Source organism: Monodelphis domestica, chromosome 2 (assembly GCF_027887165.1).
Source record: "Monodelphis domestica isolate mMonDom1 chromosome 2, mMonDom1.pri, whole genome shotgun sequence".
Lineage (NCBI taxonomy): Eukaryota > Metazoa > Chordata > Mammalia > Didelphimorphia > Didelphidae > Monodelphis > Monodelphis domestica.
Window position 1 is genome coordinate 420,668,667 of NC_077228.1, and position 21,735 is coordinate 420,690,401.

The 21,735-nt window shown below is 35.7% G+C and overlaps 1 protein-coding gene across 1 annotated transcript in view; it reads right to left on the reverse strand.

Annotated features, from left to right (window-relative positions):
• The window catches only part of HIVEP2 (HIVEP zinc finger 2), a 305,027-nt gene extending 288,881 nt beyond the window's left edge, over positions 1-16,146 (reverse strand). Inside the window, exon 1 of the mRNA XM_056814745.1 lies at positions 10,843-16,146. The gene's annotated coding sequence lies outside the window, so the exon portion shown is untranslated. The remainder of the gene's footprint in view (positions 1-10,842) is intronic.
• Positions 16,147-21,735: the final 5,589 nt, after the last annotated feature.

The following is a 21,735-nucleotide window of genomic DNA, read 5'->3' on the forward strand; positions in this document are numbered from 1 at the left end:
ACATCTGGCCTCAGATATTTTGTATTTGTGTGATCCTGGGAAAGTCACATAACTTCCATTGCTTAGTCCATAACACTCTCTTCTGCCTTGGAACCACACAGTACTGATCTTAAGATAGAAGTTAAAGGTTTAAAAATGTGTGTGTGTGTGTGTATGTGCATGTATGTAACCTAGAAAGCATATAAAGGATCGAATATGTAATGAAAATATGAGCTCCCTACATTTCCTTCCTCAACCTTATACTTTTCTCTATATACACATTGTCTCAGAGATTTTATCCACCTATGGCCTCAACTATTCTTTCTATACAGGGATAGTCAGTACAGATATGGAAAATGTAATATTTCTGAGGAACCAAGAGAAGGCCAGTTTGTCAGGATTCGAATGTGTGAAGAAGTGTGAAGTATAATAAAGGTGGGAATTAGATTGGGGCCAAGTATAAAGGGCTTTAAAATTCAGAGTAATTTATATTTTATACTAGAAGCAAGAAGGAGTCAGTGGAATCTACTGATAGGAGAGTGGAATGGTCAAATCTGTGATTTTTTAAAAAATTACTTTGATAGGTATGTGAAGAATGGATTAGATTAAAGATAGATTTAAGGATGGAGACCAACTGGGAAACCATTGTAGTAATCTAGGCAAAGGGCTATGGGGGGGGGGGTGGCGCAACTAAGAGGTGGCAATGAGTAAAGAGAAGTAATCAAAAGGAAGAGATCTTGTGGAGATAATAGTAACAGTGTTTGACACATGTAGACTAGTGAAATAATACCTACAATAGCATACTTGCTTCTTCTTTCCTATCCATACCGTAGGCTATCACTGAATTTAAATACTTAAGTCATAGTTTTGATCATGCTCCAAATACTAAAATGGCTCCATATTGTCTACCCAGTAATATCCAAACTCATTTACCTGGCTTTCAAGGGTTCCCATAAATTGGCTCCATTTGCCTTTCCTGCCTTATCTCAAACTGCCACACACAGACTCTATTCAGCTAGTATTGTCCTTCATTAGATCATAAGATCATTGAGGACAGAAACCATGATTTATCCATCTTTGTATTCCCCATACCACTTAGCACAATACTTTGTCTAAAATAGATACTCAATTATTTGTCTAATGAAAAACATTTTTGTTAAGTTTAATTGAAAAGGCATTAATATCAATTACTATCTGCAAGACACTGTGCAACATGCTGGGGATACAATGAAGAAAAATGAAACAATTTCTGCCCTTAAGTTTAGATTCTACTAGAGAATGTGAAATTTACATAGAGAACTTTAATGCAAGATGGGAATGAGGGGGGAGAAGAAAAGATACATGGTCTAAGAAGGGCTTTAGGGAAATGTTCTAGAAAAATTAAAGAACCCTTTTAACTGGGAGATTAGAGAAGGTTACATCGACTAGGCAGCACCTGAGCCAAGCCTTGAAGAAAAAGATTGTGAAAGGTAAAGATAAAGAAAGAGTATACTCTCTATAGGATCGAACAACAACCTACATAAACATGTATGTACGTGTCTGTGTGTATTTGTACATATATGTATTAAGTGTGTATAGTTTCATGCATACATATTAAAAGTGTTCCAAAAGTCTCAGTACAGTTTTATGGATGCAAGATTGTTTCAAGTAGAAGGGTACAATAGTGGGAATCAACAGAAAAGGCTTCATTTACAAGACTACATTTGAATTAAGTTATGAAGAAGCCAGGGATTCCAAGAAGCAGAGGTGAGAAAAGAGTAGATTCCAGATATGGAGATAATCCAGCCGCAAATGAGTGTTGTGTGAAAAACACAGTAAAACAGGTTATTATGGCTGGACCATATGCTATTGTAGAGCAGAATACTGTAAGGAAAAGGTTGTAAAAAGTTTTAAGTGGAAAATAGAGATATTTATTGTCCTTGGGGATAATGAGAAGGCACTGCAATTCACTGAGGAGGACAGTGATAGGAGTCTGTGATATTGTGAGAATCTGTACTTCAAAAATATAATTTCATCAACTATGTGAAGGATGGGTTAGAGTGGCAAAAACCTAATGAAGGGAAACCAATATATGTACATTATTGTGTATATATATGTATATGTATGTATGTATGTATACACACAGTATGTATGATATGCAGTCATGCTCCAGAATATAAAGGGCCCCTTTTGTTTAACAAAAATTCTAAAGTTAAATTATTTTCACTGTTCACTATATACTTCATCCATCCAGTTGGTCATAGTCTAAGTAGGTATTCTCTTTTAAGAGGCCTGATTTTCAGTCTCCTCAAAACAATTCTCAATTAATTTCTAAACCATTTCCAAGAATAAGTCATTATACCAAGGGAAACTTAAAACAATTAACAATTAAGAATAATAAAATGACTGAATGAGTATTCTCCATCCAAAAAATATGTAACATACATATTTTGTTTTTAATTTTCTATGTATAAGTTGTTCTCTTCCAAGGGGTGTATTCCCTTCCCATTAGAATGTAAGTCTGTTAGTGGCTCATTTTTAAAATTTTTATCCCCAAAGCTTACCAAACTGTCTGGCACATACTAGGAGTTTAATAAATGTTTGCTAAATCAAACTGAGTCCACTAAAGAAATAACTTTTTTTTCTTTTTATAAGTAGTGATAGGCATTTTCTTCCAACAAAACTTGCATTCTTCTTTCCTTAAATTTCTTCATTCTTTTGGATTTTTTTCTTAACCTTCTTTTCTTGTTTTTTCATTTCCTAGTAGAATGTCAGGTCTTTGATGATAGCCATGATTTCTTCCTTTATGTATCCAACAGTAAAACGTCTTGACCCGTGTGTGTGTGTGTGTGTGTGTGTGTGTGTGTGTGTGTAAGAGAAAAAAAATGGAAAATTAGGAAAGTCCACACTTTCTATAAGTGGAGGGAATTCCCATGAAATTCCCATGAAAAAAGCACCCTCTTTCATTCTTAGTTGCCTGGTGGCAATAAGAGTTAATTGTCTGATTAATTCATTGCTGGTGGAGTTGTGAATTGATCCAACCATTCTGGAGGGCAATTTGGAACTATGTCCAAAGGGCGATAAAAGACTGTCTGCCCTTTGATCCAGCCATAGCACTGCTGGGCTTGTACCCCAAAGAGATAATGGACAAAAAGACTTGTACAAAAATATTCATAGCTGCGCTCTTTGTGGTGGCCAAAAATTGGAAAACGAGGGGATGCCCTTCAATTGGGGAATGGCTGAACAAATTGTGGTATATGTTGGTGATGGAATACTATTGTGCTAAAAGGAATAATAAAGTGGAGGAATTCCATGGAGACTGGAACAACCTCCAGGAAGTGATGCAGAGCGAAAGGAGCAGAACCAGGAAAACATTATACACAGAGACTGATACATTGTGGTACAATCGAAGGTGATGGACTTCTCCATTAGTATCAATGCAATTTCCCTGAACAATCTGCAGGGATCTAAAAAAAAATACTACCCACAAGCAGAGGATAAACTGTGGGAGTAAAAACACCGCTGAAAAGCAACTGCTTGACTACAGGGTTGGAGGAGATAAGACTGAGGAGAGACTCTAAATGAACACTATAATGCAAACTCCAACAACAGGGAAATGGGTTCGAGTCAAGAACACATGTGATAACCAGTGGAATCATGCGTCGGCTATGGGAGAGGGAAAGGCGGGGGGGGGGGGGGGGGGGGGGAGGGGAGGGGAGGAAAAGAAAACGATCTTTGTTTCCAGTGAATAATGTATGAAAACGACCAAATAAAATAATATTAAAATTTAAAAAAAAAAAAAAAGAGTTAATTGTCTGGCCCAGAATAACTTAGCACACATATGTCAGAAGTAGGTCTTGAACTTGGGTCTTCCAGACTCAGAGGTTCAATTTCTGCTCACTATGCTGCATTGCCTATTGTAGATTTGTTCAGTCATTTTCAGTCATGTATGACTCTTCATGACCCCATTTGGAGTTTTGTTGTTGTTGTTTTTGTTTTTGGCAAAGTTACTAGTGTGGTTTGCCATTTCCTTTTCTAGATCATTTTACAGATGAGAAAACTAAGGCAAACAGGGTTAAGAGACTTGCCCAGGGTCACAAAACTATGAAGTGTGAACAGCTAGATTTGAATTCATGAAGAAGAGATTATGATTCCAAGCCCAGTGCTCTATCCACTGTACGCCCTAGCTGTCCATTTTTGATAGGTCCTTAATAAATACTCACTGGATTAAATTACTGACTTTCCTTCTTTTTTGTCTCTTATTCTTGCTGTCATAATAATCAAATGAAATACAGTTGTCTTTTCAAACAAGATAGCTCAATCAAAAAGTCATTTTTGTCAAGGGACAACTGCTAGGATTTCCACAGATTGCCCATTGCTGTACAATGTCCAATTTGAATGTCTGCTCTTTATTTAGTAATGTGTGAGTGGTGATTTCATGAAAAGAAACTATTCAGCAGAGGGTGTCACATATTACGGGATACTTTGTACACTAATTTTAAACCAAAGATTTTAACACTCTATTTGTTATTTATTTAGCTTATATAGCAACCAGGATCCACAACAACAGAATTGTGAGTGGATAATATAAGAACTCCAATGTAATTGCTTAGAGGGTCATGCTCAACCAGTTTTTGTGTGGTAAAATTACTTAGGAGACACATTTTAGTTTTCAAAAGATTTTTTTTCAAAGAGTAGCACCTGATTGTTTTGGCTTCCATCATTCTGTACAGATAACTTTCACTGATTAACCCCCCCAAAAAGTACAATGATTACATTGGGGTTGTAGAAAAGTCTCAAAATCAAAATTCTGCAGATATCTTCACACGAGAGAAAGGATTCATTCACTAATGATGCATGAACAAATCTGGGACTTAAAATAGGATCTTTTTTTTTTCCCACTGGTTGATTGACTAATTTGCCTGATTATTTTGACTATGAAACTCAGGTCAATTAAGGTCAATTCAAACAAAATAGTCAAACTAATTGTGTGTATATACATAGCCTCAGTCTACAGTGATTTCTTTAGTATCCTTTTATCTTGCCAGTGATCTTCAGTCCTCTGTTTCCAACTACCTATGGGACATCTTCATTTGGATATCTCAGAATTCAAATATCCAAAACTGGACTCCCAACTTGTCCCCTAGCTTGTTCTTGTTCCAGACTTTGTTGATTCTGTTAACAGCATCATCATCTTCCCAGTCAACTAGATTCAAAGCCTCAGAGTCAACTTTGACTTTTCTCTTACCCTCATCTATTCATTTGTCAAGTCAATTCCAATTCAAGTCCAATTCCAGAACACCTGTCCTTTGCCCTTAATTACTACCACTACTCTACCTTAGGCCGTCATGACTTCTCACCTGGACTATAAAGTACCCTAACATGTCTTCCATCTCATATTTTCACTCTCCTATGCATCCTTCACATAGCTGCCCAATTCATTCCCCTAAGGCACAGTATTAACTATGTAATTTCCCTACATAAAAATATTCAGTGGCTTCCCAATCCCTCAAGGATAAAATATAAACATAAAGTACTTGGGCTGGAATTTAAACTCTCCAAAACGTGGCTACAAACTACTTTTTTTCTACTTTATTTCATATAATCCTTTTTTCATGCATTTTATAGTCCATTCAAAATTTCCAGCTGTTGACTAAAACTTCTGTCATTTCCCACCTCTATACAATTGCAGCGTCTATCCTTCAAGCCTGAAACTTACTTCTTCCTAATAGCCACTCTCATAATCCTATTCTTTCTTCAAAGCTTGACACAGATACCAACTTCTCTGGGAAGATTTCCAGATCACATTAATTTATCATGTTTTCTCTTTCCTTTAATTTTGATAGTCTATAACCCTAATTCCCTACCTTTGTCTTTGCCTCTCTCTGTCTCTTCCACTCTGTCTTTCTCTCTCTCATTTTTTCACTTAACTGTGTACAATGAGTTAAAATCATAGAATTTCAGAATTAGAAGTTGCCTTAGCAGTCACTACCATATATAGAGTCCCCACTTGAATATAGCCAGCAAGTTATTATCTTCCATCTATCTAGAGATATTAAAAGAAGGGGCACCCAACACCTTTTAAGGCATTCCCTTCTACTTTCAAACATCTCTAAAAACTCTTGGAAGTCATTTTTGGTTTTTTATTTTCTTGATATCATCCCCCAATTTTCTTTTTTTCAACATTATTTGTAATCGCTCCTTGTTCTGCCCTTAGAGGTTAAACAGAATAAGTCTAATCCATCCTCCCTGTGACAGCCCTTCTTGAAAACAACTATTATCTATTCCACTTTATTATTTTCTATGCTAAATATCCCTAATTCCTTTACTTCATTCCCATATGTCATACACTCAAGGCCTTTATTATTTTGGTTGCCGTTCTCTGGACACTCTCCTATTTATCAATGTCCTTCTTCAACTTTTGTGCCCAGAAATGAACATAATATTCCTAATAAAGTCTGATGAGGACAGAATACAGAGGCACTATTGCCTCCCTATTCCTAGAATCTAGGCACCTCTTAATGCAGCCCAAGATGGCATTAGCTTATTTGGCTGCTATATCACATAGCTGACTCATATTGAGCTTGTAATCCACTAAAACCCTCAAATCTTTTGCAGAATAACTTTTGTCAAAACTTACTTCCTCTCTTTTGCTAGTAAAGTTTGTTTTTCTTTACTTTCAAGTACAAGACTTTGCATTTACTCCTATTGATAGTCCTATAGACTCCTATTCATAGTCCAGTGCTCAAATTCCTCAAGCTCTTTCAAGATTCTGATTTGGTTACCAGGTCAATCATTCCCAGTTCCATGTCCCTGCCAAATTTAATGAGTATACTATCCATGCTTTTATTCAAGTCATTGATAAAAACATTAAATGTCATAACCTTTTGAGTAAAACATAGGTTTGTAGAAGGTAGAAACAGTTTGTTTTTTTTAATTTTGGTATCTCAGGGCCTGGCCTAGTATTTTGCACATAATGGGAATTTAATGATTCTCTACTGAGTTGAATTCTACCAGTGATATTAAGAATCAATTCTTCCTCTAAGAGTATTGCCCAATAAATGGTTTTTAGTCAATGAATTGTTCAATCTACATAAAGTTCATGAGTAAGCATACTCAGAGCCAGATAACATTTCTGAGGGCAAAAATGTAAAGACTAAGCAAAAGAAATATACATTCATATGACATCCAATCATATCATCAGAGCTTAATAAAAGGAACTACCTATGTAATCAAACATCCAGCTTTGAGTAGAATTAGGAATTTAGAAGGTCAAAGGGGATTTAAGCCAATACTAACAATGTAGTGATGAAAACTCACATTTATCTAATTAATAGGATTACAGTCACATATAGCTAAAGGAGATTACAGAATCATAGATTCAGAACTGGAAGGAACCTTTGAAGTCAAGTCCAATCTCCTATTTTTGCAAATTAAACAATGAGATCCAGAGAAATCATGACTTCCCCAAGAACACACAGGCACCAAAAAGCAGAAAATGGATTTAAACTAAGGTTTTCTGACACCAAATCCAATGCTTTTTTTTCTTAGCCAAACCACAAAGTCCCTACTTCAAGGATGCATTATTTTGTCCTTTACTATATTCCTGGCTTCGACAGGCTGGCTAAACCTTGTGAGGGTAGCCATCGGTTCGTAGACCCCTAGTGAACTAGGGCTTTGCTCACCCAGCATGTGAAGACTGCTTTGGCCGAACAGACAGAAGAAACCAACAAGAAGGTTCAGCGGCTGAGAGGGCGACGCAGCAAAGCACTGTGGAGTGCTTAGGGCGTGTTGGAGCACAAAGGACAACACGGCCATCCAATGCAGCTGAGGAAGTCTCCAGGTGTAAAGACTTTTCGTGCCAATGGACTCAGGCTTCCAACATGGAGAGAGTGGGACTGTCTCTGTGCATCGACTTTTCCACTTAAATTTCCTTCATGCACAAATGTTTTTGTGCACACTCATCTACATCACAGATGAAAGCGCACAAAGACAATCGTCATCCTCGGTTACCGAGAGACTACGACTATATTCCCATAATAATCCTTTCACAACTGAGTACACTCTCTTCAGAGTTGCCATAACTAAAAGCATTTATGATTTCATGGCCAACCTCTCCAATCTTAGACCAGTGCTCATATGACAGACACAGTCTATTGCCAAACCCATACTCACAGCTTTTCCAAAGAGCATGGGGAACCTATGGAATGGTCAAATCTTGTTGCAAAAAATATGGATAATGGGTAAAGTCAGAGCAACAAATGGGAGCTGGTGCCAGACAAGATAGGAAGGAGAAGAGCAGAACAGGAATCTCACCCTTGCTACCTATCCTACTATGCATTATTCACTATCTGAAGATTCTAGCCCAGCCCATTACTGCAATTACCTTGAATTAAATTTAGATAGCAAGAGTTTTGCAAAATACATAGATTATTACATTCAATCTTCATGACAACTTAGCCAGGTACGTACTATTATTAACAACCCCATTTTGCATATGGGAAAACTGAGGCTTAGAATAAGTCAAATGACTTCCCAAGGGTCACCCAGTCAGTGAGCATCTAATAGAAGTTTCTAACTCAGGTCTCCCTGACTCCAAGATCAGCATTCTATGCAGTGAGCCATCTAGCTGCCTTGTTCCTTTTTGAGTAAAGTAGTATTGTACATGTACATATTCCTATTACAAGAAGTATAAGCCACATTTCAGAGCCTTCAAACATCTATGCATACATAAAATAGTGACTTCAGTTTCTATTTTATCAGGCTTAGATACCAGATGGCTGAACAATTTCAGTAGAGTAAAAGAAAAGAGGGAAGGAAAGGCCTGTGAAAACTGAGAAGATAAATCTTGTTTTGGGGGAGAAATGGGAAGAAGAGAAAAATGTCAAGGCTGGAAGATACTCAGGGACAATTGTCCAAGTGCCAGATGGAGAAGATGGCATAAGAGCTATTACCACCACCATGTACTTCAGGCCAGCCTAGCCCAGCCCACCATGGTTCCTGAGTTAATGTAAGAGACAATATATAATGAACAGAAGAAATGCTTCTTTTCATGGCCAAGGATGTAGGCTGGATTCCTCTTAACTTAGCTCTAAAGAAGACTTCACTAAAATGATCTATGGAATAAGCTGCTTGATGGCCCCATAAATCCTAGTGCTGCTGCTATTATTTTTTGTGGGGGTTGCTTTTCCCCTCTTTGGTAACAAACTGGCATAAAAAAAGAAAAGAAAAGAAGCAGTTTTCATTCCAGTAACATTTTATAATTGCAGATTTTTGTTTCATATCTGGAAAGGGGAGGGGAGGTGGGCGGTGAAAGCTAGATCATTTAAAGAGGAGAGAAAAGCATACATGCACTTAAATTCTGGTCTCCCCACACAAAGGCCTTATTATATATCCACACATAAATGTGTGGGCAAGATTTAGAGGGTTGTTTTTTTCCAAGTCACTTCCAATCCTGAGCTCTGAATGCATTAGTATATACACACCTCCAATAGAACTAGGTACTTCATGTTGCTATGGAAGTAAAATCTTTGTAGTTTTAGTTGGAGGTGGATTCCAGGGAGTATCCTGTTCTTATACTTCCTACCATAGGCAGCAAAAATCACTGCACGATAAATGCTCCATAAGTATTTCAGATTCCCAGCATTGCATCCAGTATATTACATGGCAGCTCTGCTTTCTTACATGGGAAAATGTTACATTGTTTGTAAAACCTCATTATTTATTGTTTGAATTGAGCTTTATGTGACTAGATAAAGTTTAAATCCAGAATGTCACAATGACCTCAGTGATTCTCCAGGGAAGCAAGGGATAGCTACAATGAATGTTTTTATTGTACCCAGGTCTTGAGATGGCCCAAAACATTTGTATTTGGGGTCTACTCACCCAGGCCTCATTCTGTCTTCACCCAAAGCCTGTGTTTTGGGGTCCCCAAGAGTTTGTGTTTTGAGCTCCCCAAAAATCTTGTGTTTTGGCTTCAACTAGATTTTATCGAATATGTATATTTACCTGTTGACATTCATCTCAAGCAACCTAACCTGAGAAATCACCTTTTTCTGAAAACTCATGGCTTATGTGCTGGCCAACAGCTGCTTCTCCTTATGCCCTTATTTGAACTCTCTATAATGTAATGAAAACCTCACAGAGACTGAAGGGGAAGCCACACCTTTTTTGGCTCTTTCTTCTCTCCTCTGAAAAATGACTTAATAAAATTCTTTCTAAAACTTTTGCAGGTTTTGAGATTTGCTCTCAACCAACATTTATTTTAGTTTTCATAAATCTCACTCCGGTTGAGAACATGGTGGTGAAGCTAGTGGCAGAATGATCCTTGCTCTGGTAAATTTATTAAGTCACAAGCTGAGCCCATTTCCAAGAGTATGTGACTTGAAGACTTTCCATCTCCTTTTGTGTCAAACTTAACTTGTGATCTTGAGATACTCCAGAAGCATTTAGGTGAGAAAAAAGTATAATTCGGGTTTTGTAAACATATTACAATTATGTATAATATCCTGTACTCAGTGGCAGTTTTTCTTAACTGTTCTTTTCTAAAATGACAATTCTGAGTAATGTCTTGTCTCTGATATTTTTTCATCAAGCAAACAGTCTTCACCAACCAAAATCATATCTCTTAGATCTTTTTATTTTCGAAACTGCAGACCCAGTTTGACTTCATTTCAAAACTCAGAAAAGCTTCCTACTTTCTTTTCCTTTTTTTAAGCTATTAGCCTATATCATTTAGATGCAAATCTAGGAATCTAAATAAGCAATATGAATGTTACATCCTCAGAGGATTATTTTGCATTGCCTATTAAAAGTGAATGATCTGACTTTTTTGCAAACACAAATAGAGTGGCATAGTTAAAGATAAAAATGTTGTGTTCCTACCTGGAGATCCTTTTTCTGCAGGTGGCAGCTCCCTAGCCAGTCACAAATTCTCCTCATTCTTCACTCTGGTTATTCAGGCAGAATGTCCAACCTGCTAACAAGGATTTCTGCATCATGATTTCCCTTCCCACTATGGTTCCATTATTAAATAAAAAAAACAACTGAATCTGAAAATGAACTTAAATGTTAACCAAAACAGTGAAATAATCTATGGGTTTGAAGGATGAGAGCATGAACATGTGGAAGATGAAGAAGCAGAGGTGGGTGGTGCATTTTATGAAGACCCATAGTCATGAAGCAAAAAAAAAAAAAAACAAACAAAAAAACAGCTAGATAAACTTGGGCAGATTCAAAATAACAACTTAGGAAATATGGATATTTCTGGGTGAGATCTAGATTTCTCTCTTTAGGTAGCATGCATGTGTACAAGATATGATAACATGAGTTATGTTTATAAAGCACTCTAAAACTCTTATAATACCTATATGCATAGAATCTTACATCTATAAAATCTATATATATACATTTTTTAACAGGGAAATGACATGGACAGGATGGATACTTTTTAAAATTAAAATTGCCTACCTAACATAAGATTTTTGTTTATATTCTCCTATAATTTATTTTGTGTTGCAAAAGACTAGGAAAATTAGAATATTCGGGGATCTTTTTTATTTAAATTTTGAACTTGAAATTATATGTTCAAAATGCTAAAGCTTCTAGATACAGATAGATCCCAGTTAATGAAAATAATTCACTGTGATGACATACATTCAAATTCACACTATTCAAAGTTATAAATAAGTGAAATTGGGTGATTGGTTCTAGCCCAGTGGAAATATGCAGTGTAAACTTGAATAATTCAACTACTTTAGGAGATTCTCTACACACTAATCAGGATCTAGATGTATTTCCAATGGTTTTCATTGAAAAGGAGATATTTTCATGAAAACATATCCTTTAACATGCAAATAGGTTACCTATGATAATCTAGCAATGCTACTTTAATACATAGTCCTCACCTAAACATGTGTGCAAAAAGATAACAATATCATAGAACACTAGCTGTACCATTTGCCATTACATCCTAAAGACCCTGAGGTCTTTCCATCTGACTTGCTCTAGAAACTTACTCTATGTGTTGTCTTTAAAACAGTTAGGAGATGCAGTGGATAGAGCACTGCTCCTAGAAATAAAAGGATCTAAGTTCAAATGTGACCTTAGATTCATAGTAGTGTATGATCCTGGGCAGATCACTTAACAATTTTGCCTCAGTTTCCTCATCTGTAAAATGAACTAAAGTAGGAAATTGGAAACTACTGCAGTATCTTTGCCAAGAAAATCCCAAATGGGATCACAGAGTCAGATATGATTGAAACAACCCAAAAACTCCCCCATTAGAATGAGAGCTTCTCAAGAGCAAGAATTGTCTTGCTTTCCCATTTGTGTCTCCAATTCTTAGTACCAGGTTTTGCATAAGTGGTAAACACTTAAAAAATGCTTTTTGTTCATTCATTTCAAGAAAACTGCCTCTCTAAGACTTCTAAACTGATTCTAAAGCACACAGACATTTTTGGTTAGAAATTTTTTTTAATTGTTTTCTTCTTATTGTGAGCCTAGGGTATCTAAAATGCACCAGAATAACATTTCTGAGTAATAAGGGCTTTAATTTTTTTTTCACAGAGGAGGATAATCATTTTCTCTCTGCCTAGTAGGAATACCTATCATAAAAGTGCTGGTGACTACTTCACTAGTCTTGGAGATAAAAAGAACTTTAATGAGAGAACACTGCCAAATTGAATTAAGCACAGTTATTATTTATTAATTCCTTCTATGTGCAAGAAGGTGGACTAGGTTCTGGAAATATGAAGACTTTTTTTCATAATACTCTGTCCTCAAAGAGTTTATAATTTAGTAGAGAAATTATGGGATATACACAAAAAAAGATGCAAGATGAGGCTGAATGTGAAATAGGAACAAAAGAGAGTGCGACAAAATGCTCCAAGAGAATTGAAGGAATGAGAGAACACTATCAGGTGAGAAAATCAATGAAGCCTTTATGTAGAAGGTGAAACCTAAGTTGGGCTATGCAGGGGTAAAGGGAAGAGTTAAATCACTCTTGGGGCATGGGACTACACATGTTGGGGGACAGGAGAGCACAGAATGAGGACAAGGTTCAGCTATTATTCTAGTTTCGATGGAATAAAATGCATGAAAGGGAATAATGTGAAATAAGCCTTAAAAAATAGAGTAGAGCCATATTGTAAAAAGCATTTGATGCCAGACCAAGAAATTTGTCTTTAATGTAATATGCAACAGGGAAATTTTTGAACAAGGGAATAACATGAGCAGAATTAAAATCAATATTATTTTGACAGCTAAATGAAAGACAAACTATAGAAGAAAGAATCTGGATAGAGAAAGATAAGTTAGTAGGCTATTACAATAGCCCACTTGAGAGGAGATGAATGGTTAAGGAAGAGAATAAGTGTATATTAAGTTCATACTATGGAAGACTAGGGTGGAAAGGCAAATTCTCCCAAATTCTCCTTCAAAGAACTTTAAAATAATAGCCCAAGATGAATTCTGGATCAGAAGAACCAACAAAATGACAGGGTGAAACAATTTTCCTTCAAAAGACAACTTTGAAAGTTAGGAGGAAAGGTCTGTCTCACTGGGATGAGAGGAGAGTACAGTAAGTGCAGACCCTGCCTTGAAGTGACTTAATCAGCAGCAGGAGCTTCCAGAACTCTCAGCCCACAGATGATAAGGGAATTGGACAACTAGTCAAAAAGTATTTAACAGGACCCTTTGTTGGCACTGGTATAGAACTCTGTTGCATTGGCCATACATAATTCCTGAGCAAGAAGGAGCACATTGAAGCATATGACTGAAGGTGAATGGGAACATTAGTCACAGTTCCAAAATGAAAAAAATATGTTAGTGGTTGCTCATAGAAAAGAGTACAGGCCAAGTGATCACAACTCTCCTTAGATCAAAATACTTTGGAAGCATTAAAAACCTACAGACTTTTAGAACTAGCTTTGAAAACAGCCACACCAAAATCTTGAAGCTTGGGACAGTGTCCCCTACAACCCAAGAGCAGAGTCCAACTTTAACAACGTTTAAAAAAAAGAAAAAGAAAGATCAATTTTGTATTTTCTAATCACATAAAGGCTTTTTTTCTCATTGTAATTAAGTAGAAACACTGTCCTTAAAAATGTTTAACATAACATAACTTTAACATGAAGTTAAAAGTCAAGAAATAGGCTGGGGAAATGAGCAAACAATGAAAATCTTATCAAGCAAAGTTTCTATCGTGAGCTATTTAAAAATAATACCAAGAGTCAAGATGAAGCATAGAGGCAGCAAAAGTTCAGACCTCTGAAAACCCTTCCTTACTGATTAAAAACAAAATGCTCCTAGGGGACTGAAAACCAAACCTAACAACAGAACAGAGCCAATGAATCTTTGGCTGGACTCAAGTTACACCCCCAAAAAGCCTGAATTTAAGAACACTCAGGTTTAAGGAGAAGGAAGGAGGAAGGTCCCAGGACCCTACAGTACTGAGCCTCCAGCAGTGGCTGGAATCTCTGAGCAAGCAAGGGCACTAGTCTAGAGGGAGTACCTTGTGGGCAAAGCTGTGCCACACTCAGGGTACAGAACAAAGGCAGTGGGGAAGCTGCTGGAGAAGAAGCTCAGAGCAGGCAGCCTAGTCTCAGCCAAGACACTCCATATTTCCCCCCTTTCCTGAGGTTTTGGCCTCAGTGCACATCCAGCTCTACAAGTTCAACTCTACTGGGCTTAATCTTATCAAGCCTTCAGAGAGCAGGGAAGCTCAAGCTCCAACGCCCTTCCCCCACAGACTGCGCTGAGTGCCTTCCTAAGTTCCAAGGGTGAAGATTGACAAAAAAGCCCAAATCCACAGATCCAACACATAATGAGAGGAGCAAGAGTACAGGCAATACAGGGGGAAAAGAAAGGGGTAAATATGAGCAAAAAATAGAAAAAGAAAAAAGAAATTACAATCAACAGTTTCTATCCAGGCAATGAACAAAGAGCAAATGTAACAGAGGAAGATCAAAAAACACCAAACTAAAACACAGAAACTCCAGCGAATTGGACATGGGCTTTGGAAGAACTCAAAATACAATTCAAAACGCAATAAAGAGAGGCTGAAGACAACTGGGAAAAGAAATTAAAAAGGAAGATAAGTCATCTGAAACAGAAAATAGTATCTTGAAAGCCAAAATTAACCACCTTGAAAATGAGGCAAAGGAGATAAAAGATGAGGCAAAGAAAATGAAATATGAGACAAAGAAGATGAAAGATGACATCCAAAGAAAATCAAACCAGAAGGAGAAGGATGATCAAAAAGCCAGGGATGAAATTCAGTCTTTAAAGACCAGAATACAACAATTAGAAGCAAGCAACTTTACAAGGCAGCAGGAAACTATAGAACAAAATCAAAAGAATGAAAAATTTGAGGAAAATATTAAACACCTCATTCACAAAAGAGAAGATTTAGAAAATCGTTCCAGGAGAGACAATTTAAGAATCATTGGTCTACCAAAAGACCATGACAAAAGAAAAATCCTGGACATCATCCTATAGGAAATTATCCAGTAAAAGTGCCCCAACATTCTTAGAACAAGAGGGAAAAGTGGAGATTGAAAGAATCCACAGATCAACTCCTGTACTTAATCCCCAACTGACAATACCCAGGAATGTTATAACCAATTTCAAGATCTATAAGACCAAGGAAAAATATTACAAGCTGCTAAGAAGAAGTCATTCAGATACCATAGAACTACAGTGAGGATAAGACAGGATCTGGCTGTATCTACATTGAAGGACTGAAAGGCATGGAATATGATATTCTGGGAAACAAGGGAACTAGGTCAACAACCAAGAGTCAACTACCCAGCAAAACTGACTATATTCTAGCAGGGGAAAGTATGGTCATTTAATAAAAGAGAAGAATTCCAAGCATTTGTAAAGAAAAGGCCAGATCTGAAATGAAAATCTGATGCCCAAACACAGAAGACAAGAGAATCATCAAAAGGTAATTAAGAAATGAGGGGAAAAAACAAAACAAAACAATAAACAAATTTTTCTTAAGGGACCCAATGAGTTAAAATGATATGTATCCCTGAAAGAAAAGAGACCATTGATAACTCTTAAAAATTATTATTATCACCTGGGTAGCTAGAAGAATTATACTTGGAAGGAACAGTGACAAACTGTATAGGATAAAATGCCAACACATAAATATGTATATAGATATATGTATGCATAAATATATCTATGTGTATATATATGTGTGTGTGTATATACATATATAGAGACAACTAGAATTAAAAAGAGAGGTTTAATACCAAGAGAAATGGGGAAAGAAACAAAAATGGGGTAAATTTATATGTCACAAAGAAGCAAATGGTGGGAGGGGAAAGAACATCAATACATTAGAAGGGTAAAGAGGTTGGAGATAGGAAATACTCAATTGTTACATGCATTGAAATTGACTCAAAGAGGGAAGAACAATCAAATACATTAGGACAGAGAATTGATTTGTGCCCTATAAGGAAGTAGAAGGGTAACAAATGCACTGGTGGGGAGGGAAGCAATACAAGAGAGGGAGAAGGTGGGGGGGGTAGTTTAAAAAGACTGTATAGAAAATGAGAGAAAAAAAGATAGGAGGGAGGGTAGAAAGGGAAGTAAAATAAGGGTGGGAATTAAGGGGACCTATTAAAAACAAAACATTGGAGTAGAAGGAAATAGTGAAAGAAGAAAGGGCAGGACTAGGAGTAGAAATACACAGTGAGAAATCATAGCTCTGAATGTGAATGGAAATTAACTCATCCATAAAATGCAAGTGAATAGCAGAGTGGATTAAAAACCAAAATCCTACCATATGCTGTCTACAAGAAACACACATGAGGAAGGTAGACACACATAGGGTAAAAGTAAGAGGATAGAGTCAAATCTATTTGGCATCAGCTGATAAAAAGAAGCCAGGAGTTGCAATCATGATATCTGACAAAGCCAAAATAAAAATAGATTTAGTTAAAAGAGATAGGGAAGGTAATTACATCCTGATAAAAGGCGGTATAGATAATGAGGAAATATCAGTACTCAACATGTAGGCACCAAAATGGCATAGTATCCAAATTTCTAAAGGAGAAACTAGGGGAATTCACGGATGTAATAAATAGAAAAACTATATTAGTTGGAGACCTGAACCTTCCTCTATCTGAACTAGATAAATCAAACCAAAAAATACATAAGAAAAAGGTAAGAGAAGTGAATGAAATCTTGGAAAAATTAGAGTTAGTAGATATGACTGACAAAAAGGAATACACCTTCTTTTCAGCACCACATGGAACATTCACAAAGATTGACCATGTACTAGGGCATTGCAAACAAGTGCAAAAGAGCAGAAAAATTAAAAAAACTAGAAAGTGAACAAATTAAAGATACTCAGATGAAGAATAAATTTGAGATCCTAAAAATCAAAGGAGAAATTGATGAATGTGAAAGTCAAAAAACTATTGATTTAATAAATAAGACTAGAAGCTGGTACTTTGAAAAAACAAATAAAATAGACAAGGTACTGGTCAATCTAATTTAAAAAAGGAAAGAAGAAAACCGACAGTATCCAAGATAAAAACAGAGACCTCTACCCTAAAGAAGAGGAAATTAAGGCAATCATTAAAAACTATTATGCCCAATTATATGGCAATCTAGGTGATATGGATGAATATTTACAAAAATATAAATTGCCTAGACTAATAGAGGAAGAAATAGAATACCTAAACAACCCCATATCAGAAAAAAAAAATTTTTAAAGATGATCAAAGAACTGCCTGAGAAAAAAAAATCCCAGGACCAGATGGATTCACAAATGAATTCTATCAAACATTCAAAGAACAACTAATTCCAATACTATACAAACTATTTGACAGAATAAGCAAAGAAGGATTTCTACCAAATTCCTTTTACAACTCAAATATGGTACTGATTCCAAAGCCAGGCAGGTCAAAAATAGAGAAAGAAAACTACAGACCAATCTCCTTAATGAACATAGAGGCAAAAATCTTAAATAGAATACTAGCAAAAAAGACTGAAGCAAGTGATCATGAGGATTATTCATTATGAACAGGTAGGATTCATACCAGCAATGCAAGGATGATGCAATATTAGGAAAACCGTCCAAATAATTGACCAAAATCACATGATTATCTCAATAGATGCAGAAAAAACTTTTAACAAAATACAACACTCATTCCTATTGAAAACACTAGAAAGCATAGGAATAGAAAGACCTTTCCTAATAATAAACACTATATATATATACACATATGTGTATATATATACATATATATGCATTATATATATAAAACCATCAGCAAATATCATCGGCAATAGGGATAAACAAGAAGACTTCCCAATAAGATCAGGAGTGAAACAAGGATGCCCATTAAAACCTCTATTATTTAATATTGTATTGGAAACACTAACAGTAGCAATTAGAGAAGGAAAAGAAATTGAAGGTATTAAAATAGGCATTGAGGAGACCAAGCTATCACTCTTTGCAGATGATATGATGGTCTACTTAACTTTTCTCTATCTGAACTAGATAAATCAAACCAAAAAATACATAAGAAAAAGGTAAGAGAAGTGAATGAAATCTTGGAAAAATTAGAGTTAGTAGATATGACAGACAAAAAGGAATATACCTTCTTTTCAAGAATCCTAGAGAATCAACAAAACAGCTAGTCAAAATAATCAACAACTTTAGCAAAGTTGCAGGATACAAAATAAACCCGCATAAGTCATCAGCATTTCCATATATTTCCAACACACCTCAGTAGGAAGAATTAGAGAGAAAAATTCCATTTAAAATCACCCTAAACAATATAAAATACTTAGGAATCTATTTGCCAAGAAAAACATGGGAACTATATGAACACAACTACAAAACACTCTCCACACAATTAAAACTAGATCTAAACAATTGGAAAAACATTGATTGCCCATGGGTAGGACGAGGTAATATAATAAACATGGCAATCCTACCCAAATTAATTTGATCATTTAGAGCGATACCCATTGAACTACCAAAAAACCTTTTTAATGAATTAGAAACCATAACAAAGTTCATTTGGAAGAACAAAAGATCAAAGATATCCAGGGAAATAAAGAAAAAAATTCAAAGGAAGGCGGCTTTGCAGTCCCAGATCTCAAACTATACTATAAAGCAGTGGTCATCAAAACAATATGGTACTGGCTAAGAGACAGAAAGGAGGATCAGTGGAATAGACTTGGGGTAAGTGACCTCAGCAAGACAGGCTATGATAAGCCCAAAGATCCCAGCTTTTGGGACCAAAATCCACTATTTTATAAAAACTGCTGGGAAAATTGGAAGACAGTATTAGAGAGATTGGGTTTGGATAAACATCTCACACCATACACCAAGATAAACTCAGAATGGGTGAATGACGACTATAAAGAAGGAAACTATAAGTAAATTAGGTAAACACATAATAGTATACATGTCAGATCTTTGGGAAAGGAAAGATTTTAAAACCAAGCAAAGAGTTAGAAAAAATCCCAAAATGTAAAATAAATAATTTTGATTACATTAAATTAAAAGGTTTTGTACAAACAAAACCAATGCAACCAAAATTAGAAGGAAAGCAACAAATTAGGAAACAATCTTCATAACAAAAACCTCTGACAAAGGTCTAATTATTCAAATTTATAAAGAGCTAAATCAATTGTACAAAAAATCAAGCCATTCTCCAATGGATAAATGGGCAAGGGACATGAACAGGCAGTTTTCAGCCAAAGAAATCAAAACTATTAATAAGCACATAGAAAAAGTGCTCTAAATCTCTGATAATCAGAGAGATGCAAATCAAAACAACTCTGAGGTAACACCTCACACCTAGCAGATTGGCTAATATGACAGCAAAGGAAAGTAATGAATGCTGGAGGGGATGTGGCAAAGTTGGGATATTAATTCATTGCTGGTGGAGTTGTGAATTGATCCAACCATTCTGGAGGGCAATTTGGAACTATGCCCAAAGGGCACTAAAAGCCTGTCTGCCCTTTGATCCAGCCATAGTCCTATTGTGTTTGTACCCCAAAGAGATAATAAAGAAAAAGACTTGTACAAGAATATTCATAGCTGTGTTCTTTGTGGTGGAAAAAAAATTGGAAAATGAGGGGATGCCCTCCAATTGGGGAATGGCTGAACAAATTGTGGTATTTGTTGGTAATGGAATACTATTGTGCTCAAAGGAATAATAAACTGAAAGAATTCCATGTGAACTGGAATGATCTCCAGGAATTAATGCAGAGTGAATGGAGCAGAACCAGGAGAACATTGTACACAGAGACTGATACACTGTGGTAAGATCGAATGTAATGGACTTCTCCATTAATGGCAATGCAGTGATCCTGAACAACCTGGAGGGATCTTTGAGAAAGAATACTTTCCACATTCAGAGGAAAAACTGTGGGAGTAGAAACACCAAAGAAAACAAGTGCTTGATTACATGGGTCAAGGGGGATATGATTGGGGATATAGGCTCTAAATGAACATCCTAGTGCAAACAGCAACACCACGGAAATAGGTTCTGATCAAGGGCACATGTAATACCCAGTGGAATTGCATGTCGGCTACGGGAAGAGTTGGAGGAGGGGAGGGAGGGAAAGAACATGATTCTTGTAACAAAGGAATAATGTCCTAAATTGACTAAAATTTTTAAAAATTTTAAATTAAAAAATTTTTTAATATTTCTAGAGTGACAGGGCAGCTTGACAGACAAAAAAGCTATAAGCAAAGCCTAAGAAAAATATATGAATTGGTCTCAGGAACAAAAAGAATTCCTGGAAGAATTTTTTTAAAAGATTTTTAAAATAAAATAAAATAGAGGAAAAATTGGGGAAGGGATGGAAAAATACAAGATAATCATAAAAAATATTTAAAATTGAGTAAATCAGTAACACAAAAATGCTGAAGAAAACATCTTTAAAAAAGAAACAGAATAATCCAAATGGTAATCGATTTACAACAGCCTATTGCAGAGAAAAACTCTTTAAAAACAAAACTGGTCAAAAAGGGAGAAGCAGTATGCAAATTCAATGAAGAGAATAATACTTTAAAAATTAAAATTGGACAAGCAGAAGTTAATGTCTTCATGAGATATTAAGAAATAATAAAAACAAAATTAAAAGAATGAAAAAATAGAAGAAAATGTTAAATATCTTTATCGTTAGAAAAACAACTGACTTGGAAAACAAATCCAGAAAGGTAATTTAAGGATTATTAAACTAACTAAAAACCATTATCAAAAAAGAAAGAAATAAAACTAGTCTAAGCATCATATTTCAAGACAGTATCAAGGAAAACTGCTCTCATATCCTAGAGTCAGAGGGGGAAATTGAAATTGAAAGAATCTACCAGTTGCCTCTTAAATAGATCCCAAAATGAAAACTTCCAAAAATATTATAGGCAAAGTCCAAATCTCTCAGGTCATGAAGAAAATATTGCAAGCAGCCAGAGAGAAACAATTCAAATATCATGAAGCCCTAGTCAATATAATTCAAGATTTAGAGCATCTACCCAAAGTATCAGAGGGCTTAAAATATATTCTGGAGGGCAAAGAAGCTAAAATTACAATAAAGAATCAAAAACCCAACAAAATGTATTATTATCCTTCAGGGGTAAAAATAGATATTTAATGAAACAGAAGACTTTTAAGCATTCCTGATGAAAAGACCAGAGTTAAATAGAAAAATTTTCTTTTCAAATATAAGACTCAAGGGAAGCAAAAGAAAGTAAACAAGAAACAGGAATTATAAGGGATTTGTTAAAGTTAAAAT